Source organism: Micromys minutus (genome assembly GCF_963924665.1).
Source record: "Micromys minutus genome assembly, chromosome: 26".
NCBI classification, from domain to species: Eukaryota; Metazoa; Chordata; class Mammalia; order Rodentia; family Muridae; genus Micromys; species Micromys minutus.
In genome coordinates this window covers 31,401,378-31,420,488 of record NC_137961.1, presented here as the reverse complement: position 1 = coordinate 31,420,488, position 19,111 = coordinate 31,401,378, and positions in this window count along the sequence as shown.

Here is a 19,111-nt window from a genome sequence, read left to right as displayed (position 1 = left end):
CAAATCTCATACCCCATGCTAAGAATTTCTAGCTATTTCTCTCCTAGTTTTCATTAGTTCTTTGACATTTTTACAAAATAAACTTAGGCCACATTTGTCCACTCATCCTAACTAGTGTAAGATACACTTATACTTCATTCCCTGACCCTTTGCTTGTGTGTGCAGCCCATCACTAAAATGTTTGGCCTACTAATAGCAACAAATTTAAGAAGAATCACTCTCCTGGTTCCTGCACTTATCAGTAATACTTCCTTACCTAGTGGTATAACTTCCTATTCCCTACCCCACTCAATGGTGAGATTCTGTTTGTCTTGATACATACTTGTGCATGCTTTCATAGTCTCTGTGAGTTCCTGTCCGTCACTACCTGGCTATATCTGCAGGACACTGTTTTCTTTACTTATCTGACTCCTCTGTTTCTTATACTCCTCCTTCTTCCTTTCCAATGATCCACGAGCATTGATAGGAGGGGTTATAGCACATATGTTCTATTAAAGGCTGAACTCCCTACAATCTCCCATTGTCTAAACCTCCACCAGTTGTGAGTCTCTTTGTAAATCAGCATCTACTGTAAAAAGCTTCTCTGGTAAGAGTTGAGGATCGCATTAATCTATGCATACAGTGCACATGTCACTGGAAAAGAGTTTTATATTATATCTACTTTCGGAATAAGAATAAGAGATTCTCTCATATGATATTCAAACTGTCTTGCCAAAGGCGTTCTGGTTGGCTTTTGTTAATTTACTTTACCAACTATGGGTGCCATCTTGTGAAACAGGCTTCAAATAAAATAAAGAAGTGCTTGTTTACTCCCATGACAGCTGTCTCACTATTGTCCCACTACTGGGACACTATTGTACAGTGGTCACATTACTGTGGCTCATAGGGCCCATGAGTGGGTACTATTAATGATTGTTTCTCTTTATGAAAGGATGTGTGGCGTGTTTCATCAGAGATGAGTCTTCCAGAGGGGGAGCAGCTCGATTTCCACCATGTATAATGTGGTGTCTTCATCACTGAAGTTTTATAATCGAGTGCTAAAGGATACATTAGAGAGATAAGCAGTTTCCTATAATGTCTTGAGGTATATGGAGTATCATCAACCAGTGACACCTAAAGAGGTAACAAATTCCTGGTGCTGGTTTTTTTTTTTAATTTCCCAGAAAGAGGACTTTGCTCTTTTAAATGGTAACTCCTATTACATTCTTTCTTTGTAGGTCTATATGGATATTTTGAGTAGCTTCTATAGCAGTCTTTTAATATATAACTTTCCAAAATATTTTAAGTCTTATTTATCTATCCCAATATTCTCTCTTCTACTCAGCTTCCTTGCCCATTTAGACATCCATGTTGAAAATTATTTCCCTTTAACTCTTATGGCACATTGTAGTTAGGAATCATTTCCTCATCTTTAAGGGTATTTGTAATGGAGCATATAGGTTTGAAGATTCAAAACTAACATTCCCACATGAAAAAAATCAATGTTTCTACAACCATATTTTTGGATTCTAGTACTGTCAATTTATTTGTGATTTTCATAACTTATATTTAATAATAGCTGAATAATAATTTATTGTGTAAATGTATTGTATTAATCATTCGAATGCATTTTCTTATCCTTGAGTTAATACATCTAGTTTGTTACATATCAGCATACAAAGTGATTTTATTTATATTTTATTTTATGTATACACATTCATATGGATATATATTCATATAGCATATACACAAACATACAAACAAGTAAATAAAAGTGATGTAAAACATAAAAAATAATATGAAAACCAATACTAGTAAACTTGAAAATAATTTTAAGATCTAAAAGTATTATTAAACAAAAATATTGTTATTATTTGAAAGTAAAAGATACATAAGAACTCCAATTAAACTCATGAAATATTATTGTAGTATTACTTTTCAGTTTTGATTTTCTACTTTTTTTTCTCTTACAAATTTATTGTTTTAAGAAGAGGAATACATGTACAAATTTTAAAGGCATTTTAGCATAAAACTGTATGAATATATTTTTGTCAATACTTAATTCTTCAGAGGTTTGATAGCATGCATTGAAATCACACTGGTTACCATAAGCATAAAGTATATGTAGGACACAAGCTCACATGGAAACCGTTTTCTTGGTGTATATAGATTCAGCATAATGATCGTTGAATAAAAAATATTGCCACAAGGCTATATTCTTAGTTCTTAGATTATTAGTGATTTAAGGTCCAAATGTAATACACTCTGAGAGGGTACTATATATTTATTAATGTTTCCTAAGAATGACTGAGGCTTTCACTTATGGCCTTTGTTTTTCTTGAGCATCATATGGCCTGTGAGTTGTTTTTGAGGCATTCAGAGATTCTGAGGTTAGCATTCATTTATAAGTGACTGTATATTATGACTGTTCTTTTATGACTGGGTTACCTAACTCAAAATAATAATCTCTAGATGCATTCAGTTTCTTAGACATTTCATAAAGTCATAGTTTCTAAAAGCTGAGTAGTATTTAATTGTGTAAATATACCACATTTTGTATCCATTCACCTACTGAAGGACATCTGGGTTCTTTCCAGCTTCTGGCTATTATAAATAAGGCTGCTATAAACATTGTGGTGCATGTGTCTTTATTGTATGTTGAAGCATCTCTGGAGTATATGCCCAGAAGTGGAATAATTGGATCTTCAGGAAGTACTTTGTCCAATTTTCTGAGGATCTGCCAGATTTAATTCCAGAGTGGTTGTACCAGTTTACAACCCCACCAAAAGTGAAGGAGTGTTCCTCTTTCTATTCATCATCACCAGCATCTGCTTTTATCTGAGTTTTTGATCTTAGCCATTCTGACTGGTATGGGGTGGAATGTCAGTGTTGTTTTGATTTGCGTTTCCCTGATGACTAGGATGTCAAACACTTCCTTAGATGCTTCTCAGCCATTCAATATTCCTCAGTTGAGAACTTTTTGTTTAGCTCTGTACCCCATTGTTAATAGGATTGTTGGATTCTCTGGCATCTAACTTGAATTCGTTGCATGCATTGGATATTAGACCTCTCTATCAGATGTGGGGTTGGTAAAGATCTTTTCCCAATCTGTTGGCTTCCACTTTGTTTTCTTGACAGTGTCTTAAGCCTTACAGAAACTTTGCAATCTTATTAAGTCCCAATTTCTCAATCTTTGATCTTAGAGCACAGCCATTGTTGTTCTGTTCAGGAAATTTTCCCCTGTGCCTGTGTGTTCTAAGTTTTTCCCCACTCACTCTTCTAATAGTTTCAGTGTACTTGATGTAATGTGGAGATCTTTGGTCCACTTGGACTTACGCTTTGTATAAGGAGATAAGAAAGGGTCTATTTTCATTCTTCGGCATGCCGAGTGCCAGTTGAACCAATACCATTAGTTGAACAGGCTGTCCTTTTTCCAATGAAAGTTTACAGCTCTTTTGTCAAAAATCAAGTGACCATATATGTAACGGTTTATTTCTGGATCTTCTATTCTGTTCCATTTATCAGCATGCCTATCTCTGTACCAGTACCATGCATTTTTAACACAATTGCCTTATAGTATAGCTTGAGGATAGGGATAGTGATTCCTGCAGATTTTTTTTTTTGTTGAGGATAAATTTCTTTTCTTTTTAATTTTAAAGAAACATATTTGTTTATTCTTAAAGCTTTGACTCTTTGGTATTTGAATATATTGTTTAAAGTTTTTCAGTGGTTTTAAATGGTACACATTTTACCTAATTTTTTTTCAGCAAATGGATTTTATATTTTTAACTACTTTATTTTACAAAAAAAAGATAAATGTACAGATTTTAAGCATTGCTTGCATAAAATTATACAATACATTTTTGTCAGTACTTTTTTTTCAGATTTTAAAATAATTTTTACATAAAACTGTATGAATATATTTTTAGTCAGTACTTGATTTTTATAAAGGTTTGATAGTATGCATTGAAAACTTAATAGTTACAATGAGCATAAAGTACATGTAAAACAAAATGTAATGTGAAATAGTCAAAGTTTTCTTGTTGTATAGAGATTTTTTTTGTTTTGTTTTGTTTTCTTTATTCCTTGGACTTCATACATTCTGTGAGTTGTTTCTGGGGCAGTGCTAGCTTCTGGGGTTAGCATCCCATTATCAGTGACTGCATATTATGTCTGTTCTTTTGTGACTGGGCTACCACACTCAGAATGATATTCTCTAGATGCAGCCATTTTCTTAAAAATTTGGTCAAGTCATTGTTTCTGGTGGCTGAGTAGTATTCCATTGGGTAAATGCACCACAATTTTTGTATCCATTCATCTTCTGAAGGACATCTGGGTTCTTTCCAGCTTCTGGCTATTATAAATAGAGCTGCTATGAACATTGTGTTACATATATCTTTGTTGTGTACTAAGGTGTCTCTGGGGTATATGCCGAGAAGTGGAATAGCTGGGTCTTCAGGTAGTACTATGTCCAATTTTCTGAGGTATCGCCAGACTGATTTCCAGAGTGGTTGTAGTAGTTTACAACCCCACCAACAGTGGAAAAGGTTTCCTCTTTCTCCTCAACCTTGCCAGCATCTGTTGTCATCTGAGATTTGGATCTTGGCCAATCTGAATGGTGTGAGGTGGAATCTCAGGGTTGTTTTGATTTGCATTTCCCTGATGTCTGAGGATGTCAAGCACTTCCAAATATATTTCTCAGCCATTCGATATTCCTCAACTGAGAACGTTTTGTTTAGCTCTGTACCCCATTTTTTTAATAGGGTTATTTGATTCTCTGTTGTCTAGCTTTTTGAGTTCTTTATATACCTTAGATATTAGGCCTCTATCTGATGTGGAGTTGGTAAAGAACTTTTCCCATTCTGTTTGCTGCTGTTTTGTTTTCTTCACAATGTCCTTAGCCTTACAGAAACATTGCAATTTTATTAAGTCCCATTTGTTAATCTTTGACCTTAGAGCTTGAGCCATTGGTGTTTTGTTCAGGAAATTTTCTCCTGTGCCTATGTGTTCTAAGGATTTCCCTACTTTCTCATCTAATAGTTTCAGTGTATCTGGTTTAATGTGGAGATCTTTGATTCACTTACACTTGAGCTTTGTACAAGGAGATAAGAAAGGGTCTATTTTCATTCTTTTGCAAGTTGAGTGCCAGTTGGACCAGCACCATTTGTTGAATAGGCTGTCCTTTTTCCCTTACTGTTTACAGCTCCTTTGTCAAAAATCAGGTGACCATATATGTGAGGGCTCATTTCTGGATCTTCTATTCTATTCCATTGATCCACATGCCTATTTTTGTACCAGTACCATGCAGTTTTTAGCACAATTGCCTTGTAATATAGATTGAGGTCAGGGATAGTGATTCCCGCAGATGTTTTATTGTTGTTGAGGATGGATTTCACTATTCTAGGTCTTTTGTTATTTCATATGAAATTGCACATTGATCTTTCCAATTCCATGAAAAACTGGGTTGGAATTTTGATGGAGATTGCGTTGAATCTGTAGATTGCATTTGGTAGGATGGCCATTTTTAAAATGTTGATCTTTCCAATCCATGAGCATGGGAGATCTTTCCATTTTCTGAGATCCTCCTCAGTTTCCTTCTTTATAGGTTTGAAGTTCTTGTCATACAGGTTCTTCACTTGCTTAGTTAGAGTCACACCAAGGTATTTCATAGTTTTGTGACAATTGTGAAGGGTACCTTTTTTCTAATTTCTTTCTCCACACGTTTGTCCTTTGAGTATAGGAAGGCTACTGATTTGCTCGAGTTAATTTTGTATCCAGCCACTTTGCTGAACTTGTTTATCAGTTGTAGGAGTTCTCTTGTGGGGTTGTTGGGGTCACTTAAGTACACTATCATGTCATCGGCAAAGAGTGATGTTTTTATCTCTTCCTTTCCGATTTGTATCCCCTTGATCTCCTTTTGCTGTCCAATTGCTCCAGCCAGGACTTCCAGTACTATGTTGAATAGGTAGGGGGAGAGTAAACAGCCTTGTCGAGTCCCTGATTTTAGTGGGATTGCTTCAAGTTTCCCACCGTTAAGTTTGATGTTGGCTGTTGGTTTTCTGTTTATAGCTTTTATTATTTTTTGGTATGGACCTTTAATTCCTGTTCTTCCCAGGACTTTTAACATGTAGGAATGTTGAATTTTGTCAAATGCTTTCTCAGCATCTAGTGAGATGACCATGTGATTTTTTTTTTTTTTTTGAGTTTGTTTATATGGTGGATTACATTGATGGATTTCCTTATATTAAACTATCCCTGCATCCCAGGAATGAAGCCTACTTGGTCATGATGAATGATCATTTTGATGTGTTCTTGGATTTGGTTTGCAAGGATTTTGTTGAGTATTTTTGTGTCAATGTTCATAAGTGAGATTGGTCTGAAGTTCTCTTTCCTTGTAGGGCCTTTGTGTAGTTTAGGTACGAGGGTTATTGTAGCTTCAAAAAATGAGTTAGGTAGTATTCCATCTGATTCTATCTTTTGGAATAGTTTGGAGAGTATTGCTGTTATATCTGCGATAAATGTCTGATAGAATTCTGCACTGAACCCCTCTGGACCTGGGCTTTTTTTTGGTTGGGAGGCTTTTGATGGCTTCTTCTATTTCTTTTGGTGTTATAGGGTTATTTAGATGGTTTACTTTGTCCTGGTTTCACTTTGGGACCTTGTATCTGTCTAGGAATTCGTCCATTTTCTCCAGATTTTCCAATTTTGTGGAGTATAAGTTTTTGTAGTATGTTTGGTCTCGTTGTGTCCTGGATCTTCTGGATATTTTGGATTAATGCTTTTTGGTTTTTGCATCTTCTCTGAATATTTTGTGTATATTTTAAATGTTGTCTTCGGCCCCTCAGATTCTCTTTTCTGTCTCTTATAGTCTGTTGGAAATGCTAGAATCTGTGACCCCTGGTTTCTTTTTAGGTTTTCGATCCCCAGAGTTTTCTCTTTTTGTGTTTACTTTATTGTTTGTACTTTAATTTCAATTGCTTCATCTCGTTGGTTCTCTTTTACTGTAGTTCTTTAAGTACTTAGAGTGTTTTTCATGTTTCCTTTTTCAAAGCTTCTATTTGTTTATGGTTGTCCTCCCATACTTGTTTAAGGGGGTTATTCATGTGTTTTTCAAAGATCTACATCATCATCTTGAGGTATGATTTTAGGTATGAGTCTTCCTTTTCTGGAATGTTTGGCAATCCACTGCTTGCTGTAGTGGGAGAGCTGGGTTCTGATGTTGCCAGGTTGTCTTGGTTTCCATTGCTTAAGCTCTTTTTTTCCTCTTGCCATCTTGTTGCCTGTGATTGGCACCTGTCTCTTCTGTGGACCTGAGGGCCCATAAATAGGTTCAGGAAAAAAAAAAACCACTTCTGAGTGTTCAGCTTTTAGTGGGCAACCAGTGAGTTCTGGTGGCAGTAACTCAGCTCTGTCTTTGTGGGCTCAGATGTGGGAGCTCTTGTGAGGCTGTTCTGGTAGCTCATCCCTGTGCCCACAGGTCCTGATTACTACTGGCAGGGACCTGGCGCTTTCTCTAGGCCACAACAGACCTGTTTCCAGATAGCACTGTACTTTCTGCTCTCTGAGAACTCCCTATGGGCTCTCTCTGGGCCTATGTGTCAGGCTCCCCTCTGGTCCAGATGTAACAGGGTCTGTAGAGTTGAACTTTAAGCACTGCCTTTCCTGGCAATTGCAGGCTCCCACTGATAAGGGTCTGTGCCTTACTGTGGGCCTGTGTCTAGACTTTGAGCCCAGGATTTTCGGGCAGATCCATATTCCCTATACCAGAGGTCCAGCCTCACCAACACCGAAGGACCGGAGGGGCATGATATCAGTGTGCTCTGCCTAGCCCTCTCTGCATTTTGGTTATACACAGTATATTATCACTAGGCCTTTGTTCCTGCATCTTGGATCGTCTAGGTGGCAACGGGACCAAGCATTTTTGGTTTTCTACTTTTAAATGAATATTCACTTTCATATTTTAATATTTTACAACCACATCATAAGATACTCATTCTTAAAATTGTTTTGTTATGGCAATCAGTTTGGACCTTTATACAACACTATAGTGGACATTTTGTATATATATGCAGTAGGGAACTATCTGTGATAAAAAACTGACAATGTACTTATTATAGTTTACCAGTAATAGAAATGCTGAAGTTTGTGGATAAATATCCATTAAAATTAGATTTACTAATTGTATCAATTCAATGCTTAAGAAATGTTTATATTCTGCAATCTAATTGCTTTTATGCCATAAATAAGAACACAGAGGCCTCGAATGAATCCTGTCACAACACTTGGGAAATAGATCATAATCCCACAGTTTTTACAGTGTATGTCATTTAATTAAAATTGATAACCACAGCCACCTGTGTCATTTCTAGATAGGCTTATGTCACTCATCACTATATCTCTGAAGATGCCACAGTTAGACATTTCTCTCTAGGTATTGATGAAGACATGATCCTACTGTGTGTAGGAAAATCTTTATAAGAAGCTCCTGCCTTGGTAAGTCCCCATTGCAATCGTTTTTGTCACTTGCATCATTTCAATCAGACTTGCTATCAACAGTTCCCCTGCTTTCCCTTTAGAGCTGTATATCACTCAGTCCCAACCCCCCACTTTAGCACTTTCCTTCAGATCATTTTTCCCAAGTGTATTACCTCGTGTTTCCTAAGCTGTGTCTAATTTGGTTTTAGCCTTTTATGCCTTACGCTAGCTGATCGCTCAATAAGTGTAACATAATTGTGTGAAATCTGCTGCCATACTTTGTTTTGGAATAGTTCCCTGAACTCTAAATACCTGAGCATGAAAATAATTAAGGTGATGTATTGAATACATTGATTTTCTTGTACAAAATATTCAATATGTTCGTTAGATTTAGGGCACTCCAAAGGCTTCCTCCGAATGATATTAAAGCCCATTTAGTTGCTTATGCACATTCTTTAAACCCCACTGCTTACACATTTCTTTCCATTGACAATAGCATAAGTTATTCTACGCACGTTGTCCAGAGCTCTTTTAAGCTAGCAACAAAGTGGAATTGTCTAGGAAACTGAGTTTTGATGGAAACACAAGAAGTTAAGGAAAGCACAGTGATAATTAACATATTTATGTCAGTGTAGAAGAAAACAGTGTTGTCAGTGCTCCGGTCCTACACCTTTGACAAATACACAGTTAAATTGCAATCAAATTGTTGGGTTTGTGACCTTGAAATCATTTACCAGTTTGATTCAGGGTCAAATACAAGCTGCTAAATTAAACTCCAAATTAGTAATAGCATTTTTGATCAGTACACACAACAGACTCCTTAGAACACAAAATTATATACAAATTAAAGCAGTTATGTATTTCTTAGAGACAAACTCTTGTCATTATTGATTACAAGATATATTAATATTGATATAAATTTAAATTGATATTATGATGCATAATATATAATAAGGTGAGATACTACAATAAATGTAATGAACACTGATGAGTGTATTCCTCATGCCTTTCTATCTCTCAACAAACCTAATGTCTTATGCATCTGGGGTATATGTGAGCAATTATAACTAATTTCCTTCCTTAAGAAAAGAAAACACAACTCTTTTTTTCCAGTTTTATGAATTTATTATATCTAATCCTAATGTAGGAATATGGTACATTAATAAAATGATTATGCAGATGCATTTCCCTAGCTAAAAGCCAAAGGTAAACATTGGTTGTTTTTCTCTATTTCCATTGTATTCTTTTTGCTTTTTTAAAAATTAAATACTCAGTATTTATATTTGAAATGTTATCCCTCTACCCTGCCCTGCTCCCATTCCCCATCCTTCTCCAGTTGCCTTCACAAAGGTGCACTCCTATCTGAATCCCCTCTCCACCCCACTGCCTTGGCATTCCCCTACACTGGGAAAACGTGCCCTCTCTGGAACAAAAGCCTCTTCTCACATTGATGCCAGACACTATTGTCTTCAGCTATATATGCACTGGATCAATAGGTCTCTAAAAGTGCACACAAAAGTTGGTGTTTTATTCCATGGGAGTTTTGGAGTGTTGGGTTTGGTTGATAATGTGGTTATCTTCCCATGAGGTTGCAATCACTTTCAGCTCTTTAGGTTCTTCTTTAGCAACCTCAGTTGGAACCCTGAGTTCAGACAGATTGTTAGCTGTAAGCATGCTCAGCTGCATCTATATGACTCTAGTACAGTCTCTGAGGGGGCATCTCTGTCTGGTTCTTGCCAGTTAGTACTTTTTCGGATCAGCTATAGTGCTTGAACTTGGTGACTGCATATATGGAGGATTTCCAGGTGAGGCGGCTTCTGAGTGATCTTTTCTTCAATCACTGTTCCTCTATTTGTCCTTGTATTTCCTCCCATGATAGTTTTGTTCTGTTTTCTAAGAAGGACTGAGGCAGCCCCATTTTGGCCTTCCTTTTGGAGCTTCATGATGTCTGTGAATTGTTTCTTGGTAACATTTTTTTTTCTTAGATTGTTTTTTCTTAAGTTGTTTCTTGGAATTATTTTCTTAACTATATTTCTTAAATTTAATTATCAATCTTAATTATATTTTCTTAGATTTTTTTCTTAAATTTTTTTCTTGGAAATTTTTTTCTTAATTTTTTTTTTTTTTTAATTTTTTAGGAGGGTTGAAAGGAAACATGCAGATAGCAAGGGACAGGAGAAATGGAGACTCTGATGTAAAATTCACAAAAGAATCAACAAAAGGTTATAAGGTGTTTTTAATAAAAGTGAGTAAATAAGTATGAAATAATTTAATGTAAGGGAAAAGACATACTTTACATAATAAAGCCTATCTTGTTTCTGTAGCAGCATATTGTCTACTAGCAACTTGAGAAATGTTCTTAAGTACCAAATTTCAAAACAACGTGACTCCTGCATTACTAAATTCTTGCTCTCTGAGTTTCATGTGCCTCTCAGCATCACAGTGCTCCTATGAAAACAGTAAAGCCTTACCTTCTTTGTACATGTCATTACTGAACTTGTATCTGGAAAATAGTGAGCATGGGAGGTGAATTAATGCTGCTGGTTGTTTGTTTTAGATTGAATTACTTATCAAAGTAAGCAATCTGCTTTATATATGTGCCCAAATATTAATGCAGAAAAAAGGGAGGAATCTGGAAGTATAAGATATTTATCTTACATATTGTAATAAAGTTATTAGTACAGTTTGTCTTATTTTGATTTGGTTTTATTTATGGGAGTAGAGATTTAGATTCCGTCTAACACTATAGGTTTCCTGGTATGGAACTCTCTTGGTAACTTGGTATTAACCTTGAACTCACAGCAATCAACCTGCCTTAGTCCTAAAGATTATAGAGTCAGATAGCAAGCATGCTGGCCTACTACATTCTGCAACATTAAGAAATACTAGAGGAGCCAGAAAGATGAATCAGCAATGTCGAGCACTGCCTGCTCTTCCAGAAGTCCTAGGTTTAATTCTCAATAACCTCATGGTGTCTCGTAACCATCTATAATGAGATCCAATGTTTTCAGCTGGCACACATGGACACACACACACACACACACACACACACACACAGAGAGAGAGAGAGAGAGAGAGAGAGAGAGAGAGAGAGAGAGAGAGAGAGAGAGAGAGAGATGTTTTTTAAAGCCTCTTAAAAATCTAGAAAAGTTATGAATAACATGTGAAGGAGAGATACTAAACATTAACATGATCATCTCGCTAAAATAAACATATGTTCACACTCTCCAATGTCCACAATGTGGTATTCCTATACATTAATGGTTTTCATTAAAAAATGGAAAATAATCTCATTTTGTTTCAGTCATTCCTTTCAAGTTACTTTCCATCTGTAGTCTGCAGAAACTTCTCTAGACCCTTCTTCCTTCACGGTCCTTATTTGATCCAGTATCACTGATTTACTCATTTCCTGTAAATTTCCAATCACTTTTCCATCTCTTCTGATTTAAGATTTTTCCCTAGCTCACACCTGCCTAGCAATCCCTATGCCCATTCTCCTTGAAGACTCCTATATTAACCATGCCTTTATTTCTCACTTTCTATACAGAAAGATCGACACCTACTCACATTAATGATTTTTGCTCTGTTAAAACAATATTTCTCATCAATTTCCTCAGAAACTACACATTTCATTTTGTGTTCCAACAACAAACTAAGCTACCGCTCTCCTCTCCTCTCCTCTCCTCTCCTCTCCTCTCACAGATGACTGGTGTTCGCATCTCTGCAAGTGGGAACAGGATGGCTCAGCCTACTCTTCAAATACTAGTTTGATTAAAAGATGAAGCTGGCAACAAAGAACTTACATTAAAGGACTTTTATTATGTAAGGTGAAGTTTGTTTGATTATGGCCTCTCATATTTTTGACTTTAATACTATTAATTTTTATCTCACATGCTATATAGTTCTTAATTTTACATTCTTCCAATTAATCCAAAGACTTCATGCTTCATTTTGATGGAATCTACATTACTGAAATTTTTTCTGACTATGCATATGACTGCTATACCATGCTTGGCTTGCAAGCATAAGACCTTAGGTTAAATCTCCTATGTTGAAAAAATACTAAATAAATAAAAAAAAAAGAAAATTTCCTGCACACTCAGAAAATCAAATTCACTTTTGTGTCATCACCAATTGACTGTACAGCTTAACATGGCCAGCTATTCATTAAGGGATATGTAACATGAAAAGGATCAAGGTTGTATAACTTAGGGACACATTTGACCCACATCACAGACTTTTATGCCACACACATTTTGATTAAAAAACAATTGTTAGTTTTAAGAAAGTTCTTATTGGATCTGCCACCCAGACAGCGGCTTGTATAGGCTGAGCAATTGGTGGGTGGGAGACCTGGGCTTCCAGGGAGCAGAGAGATCTCTGCAGAGTGCAAACGGAAAGTGCACCCCCTGCCTTGCCCTTCCCTGTCCTACCTAATCCAGAAACCAGGAACAGAAATTGGGAACTTCTGTTTACACCCAGCAGCGACTTCAGGACACAGAGCAGAGCCTGTTCCCACCCCGCAACTCTGAGGCATAGAACAGGGCTCCAACCATATGCCACCTGGACCAGTGGAGATCCAGGGACACAGAATAGATACAAGGAAAAGGCAAAAACATATCACTGACAACAAAATGGCAAGAGGAAAGCGAAAGAGTATAACCCAAGAAAACAAGACAACCTGGAAACACCAGAACCCAGCTCTCCCATAACAGCAAACATCGGAATTCCAAACACTCCAGAAAAGGAAGACACAGACCTGAAATCATACGTCAAGATGCAGATAGAGATACTTAAACAAGAACGGGAGAAAAAGCAAAAAGATTCAGAAGCTTTTAAAGAGGAAACAAAAAAAAAAACACTCAAAGAACTCAAAGAACTAGAGGAAAACAGAATCAAAGAGATGAAGGAATGGAAGAGAGAATTTAAAACGGAAATTGACACAATAAAGAAAACACAAAAAGAGATAACCCTAGAGTTAGAACACCTAAAAAAGAAATCAGGAGTCACAGAAGCAAGCATTTCCAATAGATTACAAGAGATGGAAGAGAGAATCTCGGGAGCAGAATACAACTCATAAACATAGAAAAAACAGCCAGAGAAGATGCAAAAAACAAAAAGCTCCTAACCCAAAATGTCCAGGAAATCCAGGACACAATGAGAAGACCGAACCTAAGGATAATAGTATTAGAAGAGGAAGAAGAGTATCAACTAAGAGGCACAGTAAATATCTTCAACAAAATCATAGAAAAAAACTTCCCTACCCTCAAGAATGAGATGACCACGAGCATAAAAGAAGCCTTCAGAACTACAAATAGGTTGAGCCAGAAAAGAAATACCTCCCGACACTCCTAAACAAGAAAATTAAAAGAAGAAAAAAAACACAGACACAACTCAACCCACAAAAGCAATAATGGCAGGAAACAGAAACAACTATTCCTTGATATCTATTAACATAAATGGACTCAACTCCCAAATAAAGAGACATAGGCTATCAGTCTGGATACATAAACAAAATCCAGCCATTTGCTGCATACAGGAAACTCATCACAGAGACAAAGACAGACACTATCTCAGAGTAAAAGGGTGGGAAAAAAACTTCCAAGCAATCAGCTCCAAGAAGCAAGCTGAAGTGGCTATTCTAATATCGAATAAAGTAAATTTCCAACCAAAAGTTATCAAAAAAGATGAGGAAGGACACTTTTTACTCAATACCAGGGAAATCTGTCAGGAGGAACTCTCAATCCTTAACATATATGCTCCAAATAAAAAATCACCCACATTCATAATAGAAACCCGACTAAAGCTCAAAAAATTCATTTCACACCACACAATAATAGTGGGAAACTTTAATACCCCACTCTCACCAATGGACAGATCATGGAAACAGAAACTGAACAAGGAAACTTCAAAACTAGAAGAGACTTTGAACCAACTAGTATTAATAGATATATACAGAACATATTATCATAAAGTAAAAGAATACACCTTCTTCTCACCACTCCAAGGCACCTTCTCAAAAATTGACCAGATAATTGGACACAGAGCGAGCCTCAACCAATATAAGAAGATTGAAATACTTCCATGCATTCTCTCAGATCACCATGGTCTACAGATGGTCTTTAACAACAACAAAGACAACAAAAAGCCCACATACACATGGAAACTAAACAATGCTCTGTTAAATAAATAAAGAAAGAAATTAAAAATTTTCTAGAATTCAACAAAAACAAAACACAACATACCGAAACCTATGGGATGCAATGAAAGCAGTACTAAGAAGAAAACTCATAGCCCTAAGTGCTTCCAAAAAGAAACTGGAGAGAGCTTACATCAGCAACCTGACAGCACAGCTAAAAGCCCTAGAAAAAAAGAAGCAGATATACCCAAAAAGAGTAGATGGCAAGAAATAATCAAAATTAGGGAAGAAAAACCAAATAGAATCAAAAAGAACCATTGAAAAAATCAACAAAACCAAGAGTTGATTCTTTGAGAAAATCAACAAGATTGATAAACCTTTAGCCAGACTAACTAGAGGGCAAAAAGAGAGTATACAAATTAACAAAATCAGAAAAGAAAGTGGGAACATAACAACTGAAAATGAGGAAATTCAAGAAATCATCAGATCATACTACTAAAACTTATACTCCACAAAATTGGAAAATCTGGAGGAAATGGATGAATTCCTAGACAAATACAAGATCCCAACGTTAAACCTGGACCAAGTAAACCATCTAAATAACCCTATAACACCTAAAGAAATAGAAGAAGTCATCAAAAGCCTCCCAACCAAAAAAAGCCCAGGTCCAGACGGGTTCAGTGCAGAATTTTATCAGACATTTATTGGGGATATAACACCAATACTCTCTAAACTATTCCAAAAGATAGAATCTGATGGAATACTACCTAAATTATTTTTTGAGGCTACAATAACACTCAAACCTAAACCACACAAAGACCCTACATGGAAAGAGTATTTCAGACCAATCTCACTTATGAACATTGATGCAAAAATATACAACAAGCAACTTGCAAACCGAATCCAAGAACACATCAAAACGATCATTCATCATGACCAAGTAGGCTTAATCCCTGGAATGCAAAGATGGTTTAATATAAGGAAATCCATCAATGTAATCCACCATATAAAAAAACTCAAAGATCAAAATTACAAGGTCATCTCACTAGATGCTGAGAAAGCATTTGACAAAATCCAACACCTGTTCATGTTAAAAGTCCTGGAAAGAACAGGAATCCAAGGTACATACCTAAACATAATAGAAGCAATATACAGCAAAACCAACAGCCAACATCAAACTTAATGGCGAGAAACTTGAAGCAATCCCACTAAAATCAGGGATTCGACAAGGCTGCCCAATCTCCCCCTACCTATTCAACATAGTACTGGAAGACCTGGCTGGATCAATTAGACAGCAAAAGGAGATCACGGGGATACAAATCAGAAAGGAAGAGATAAAAACATCACTGTTTGCCGATGACATGATAGTGTACCTGAGTGACCCCAAAATTTCCACCAGAGAACTCCTACAGCTGAAAACAAGTTTAGCAAAGTGGCTGGATACAAAATTAACTCGAACAAATCAGTTGCCTTCCTATACTCAAAGGACAAACATGTGGAGAAAGAAAATAGGGATAAGGTACCCTTCACAATTGTCATAAAAACTATGAAATACATTGGTGTGACTCTAACTAAGCAAGTGAAGGACCTGTATGACAAGAATTTCAAACCTCTAAAGAAAGAAATTGAGGAGGATCGCAGAAAATAGAAAGATCTCCCATGCTCATGGATTGGAAAGATAACATCTTAAAAATGGCCATCCTACCAAAAACAATCTACAGATTCAATGCCATCCCCATCAAAATTCCAACCCAGTTCTTCAAAGAATTGTAAAGATCAATGTGCAATATTGTATGGAATAACAAAAGACCTAGAATTGCGAAATCCATCCTCAACAACAAAAAAACATCTGCGGGAATCTCTATCCCTGACCTCAAGCTATATTACAAGGCAATTGTGCTGAAAACTGCATGGTACTGGTACAGAAATAGGCATGTGGATCAATAGAATAGAATAGAAGATCCAGAAATGAGCCCTCATATATATGGTCACCTGATTTTTGACAAAGGAGCCGTAAACATTCAATGGAAAAAGGACAGCCTATTCGACAAATGGTCTTGGTTCAACTGGTACTCAGCATGAAAAAGAATAAAAATATACCCTTTCTTGTCTCCTTGTACATAGCTCAAGTGTAAGTGGATCAAAGATCTCCACATTAAACCAGATACACTGAAACTATTAGAAAAGAAAGTAGGGAAAACCTTAGAACACATAAGCACAGGAGAAAATTTCCTGAACAAAACCCCAATGGCTCAAGCTCTAAGGTCAAAGATTAACAAATGGGACTTAATGAGATTGCAAAGTTTCTGTAAGGCTAAAGACATCGTCAAGAAAACAAAACGGCAACCAACAGAATGGGAAAAGATCTTTACCAACACCACATCAGATAGAGGCCTAATATCCAAGGTGTACAAGGAACTCAAAAAGCTAGACACCAGAGAATCAAATAACCCTATTAAAAAATGGGGTACAGAGCTAAACAAAACGTTTTCAGTTGAGGAACACCGAATGACCGAATGGCCGAGAAACACCTGAGGAAGTGCTCTTCATCCTTAGCCATCAGGGAAATGCAAATCAAAACAACCCTGAGATTACACCTCACAACAGTCAGATTGGCCAAGATCCAAAACTCAGATGACAGCAGATGCTGGCGAGGCTGTGGAGAAAGAGGAACACTTCTCCACTGTTGGTCGGGTTGCAAGCTAATACAACCACTCTGGAAATCTGTCTGGCGATACCTCAGAAAATTGGATATAGTACTACCTGAAGACCCAGCTATTCCACTTCTGGGCATATACCCCAGAGACACTTTAATACACAACAAAGATATATGCACCACAATGTTCATAGCGGCTCTATTTATAATAGCCAGAAGCTGGAAGGAACCCAGATGTCCTTCAGAAGATGAATGGATACAAAAATTGTGGTACATATACACAATGGAATACTACTCAGCCACCAGAAACAATGACTTAACCAAATTCTTAAGAAATTGGCTGTATCTAGAGAATATCATCCTGAGTGAGATAACCCAGTCACAAAAGAACAGACATAATATGCAGTCACTGATAGTGGGATGCTAACCCCAGAGGCTTGCACTCCCCCAGAAACAACTCACAGACTGTATGAAGTCCAAGAAATAAAGAAAACAAAAAAATATACATATATTTACAAAACAAGAAGACTTTGACTATTTCCATGTTGCGTTTTGTTTTGCATGTACTCTACGCTTATTGTAACTATTAGGTTTTCAATGCATACTGTCAAGCCCTTGAAAAAAATCAAGTACTGACTAAAAAAAATATATTCACATGGTTTTATGTAAAAATTATTTCAATTTCTGAAAACAGTACTGACAAAAATGTATAATTTTAAGCAAAAAATGTTTAAAATTTGTACATTTATCTTTGTTTTGTAAAATAAAGTCATTTAAAAAAAGAAGAAAAAAAAACAAGTACAAAATTATCAAACAATTAAAAAAGAAAAATATATACTATGAGACTCTAAAATATTTACATATGATACACTGAATAATCAACAGTATAATAAAATGCTTAACTATTTTAATAAAAAAAAAAAGAAAATGTCTGCATCTAGAGAATATCATCCTGAGTGAGATAACCCAGTCACAAAAGAACAGACATAATATGCAGTCACTGATATTGGGATGCTAACCCCAGAGGCTTGCACTCCCCCAGAAACAACTCATAGCCTGTATGAAGTCCAAGAAATAAAGAAAACAAAAAAAAATTTACAAAAACAAGATGACTTTGACTATTTCCATGTTGCGTTTTGTTTTGCATGTACTGTACGCTCATTGTAACTATTAGGTTTTCAATGCATACTGTCAAGCCCTTTAAAAAAATCAAGTACTGACAAAAAAATATATTCACATAGTTTTATGTCAAAATTATTTTAATATCTGAAAAAACAGCACTGACAAAAATGTTAATTTTAAGCAAAAAATGTTTAAAATCTGTACATTTATCTTTGTTTTGTAAAATAAAATTGTTTTAAAAAATAAAAATAAAAATAAAAGAAAGTGCTTATTGAAGGTGAAAGGGACTTTTCATAGGTCATATTTAATTTTCTCCTTCCCAGATGATTCATTTGTGTCTACCCTAAGAATTAATAATGATTTTCATGTTGACTAGAAAGCGAACAGCAAGAAATGTTATAGAATACTTATTTCTCACCATGAGTGGTTTCTTTCAAGGCAAAGGATCTCTCTTGTTACCATCCTTATCCTTTCACTCTCTCCATTGATATTCAGGGAATTGCATGTATTCCAAGGATGGTCCTAAAAGCTTTTAAAATTAGACCATATGAACAACTACAATTGCATAACATGCCATTAGCCTAGACTGTTATTGCTCTCCTGAAGCTGGAAGTGGTTAAAAGCATATCCAAATTGTCTCATGACAGTGATCTGTCAGTCAATGGTTTAATTCTCACTACTTTGAACTGAAAGTTTTCAGTCTGATGAATACTTCATGCCACCTGAAACACTTTATGCCT